Below are 1,153 nucleotides of genomic sequence, written 5' to 3'. Positions count from 1 at the left end.
CTGCTAAGTCTGACTACTGTGATTTTATTCACCCATCCTCAGGCACTTCGATCGGTCGAAAGAAGTTCACGTCATGCTCTTTGCGAATGAATGGGCGTTGAGCACTACGCTAATGCAAGAACATGAAGGCAAGTTGGCCGTGTACGTACTTCGTGAAAATCACCGCGTTGGAGATCTGTGTTGTATTTGCCTAAGTCTTTGCCAATTTGACGAGATCGAGTTTTTTTAGGCACGCGCTCGCGCCTTTCTGGTCGTGCCGTACGCTCTATTGCTCTGTCCTCGTCGTCTATGAAGAGAAACCTGAGTGCCGGCTGGCAAAGAGCTTCGTCTCTGGAGTGAATTCTGACGTTCACATGGTTGTGCTATCCAACACATGGTGAGGCTATCCACCAGAAAGGACACCGGACAGTGTAAGACTGTGCGTGATTCTGTAAGACTCTGCACAAAATGCTGACTCATCGCCTCCAGACTGTGTACGTAGGCTCTCTCCCCTTGATCCTGCATGGGGATTCTGCTTGTCATATCGCTGCGCTAAAAGAAGCGGAACGACGAGAGCCGAACCAGTCGACGGGAAGTTTGGACTTCCCAAATGGCGAAAGCTAGTACGAGTGGGTACTACATTTGAGAGGAGAAAAAGGGCGTTTTGCTGGACGTTTTAGAAACAAATCGTCGAATAAAACGTTTTTTTTTTTTAATTTTGCCGCTGATTGGCCCGTTGGAAGATTGTCACTACGGGCTGCAGTGGCGATGCACTTCAAGTGCGCGCGCCATACAACAACCGGTGACGACATTTCGGGACACTTTTCGCGAGACCGCCACAGCACATCGCTTAGCACTCTCTTTGGTGACACTAAGTGACCCACATAGACAAAGAGTGGACCTTCGTCTGGACGCTCAGTTACATTGGGTCCTTGGGTATTCAATGATCCTACTCAAACAGAGATCAATACCGTAGAATGTACAATCGACCGCGAAGAAAAGATCGAATCATGTTTCGGCCTGTATCGCTGTATCGTAAAAAAGTTATCTAATATTAGGGTTGGAAAAAGAATGTTTGGTCAACCAATTAAGTCGATCCTAATCCGTCAGCTGTGAGGGCCAAAACCGTGCAAAAAAAGCGAAGTATATAAACATGTATTATTAATAAAACACC

The sequence above is a fragment of the Phytophthora infestans genome, genomic scaffold, assembly GCF_000142945.1.
Source record: "Phytophthora infestans T30-4 supercont1.369 genomic scaffold, whole genome shotgun sequence".
Classification (NCBI taxonomy): Eukaryota; Oomycota; class Peronosporomycetes; order Peronosporales; family Peronosporaceae; genus Phytophthora; species Phytophthora infestans.
This window is presented reverse-complemented; position numbering follows the sequence as displayed.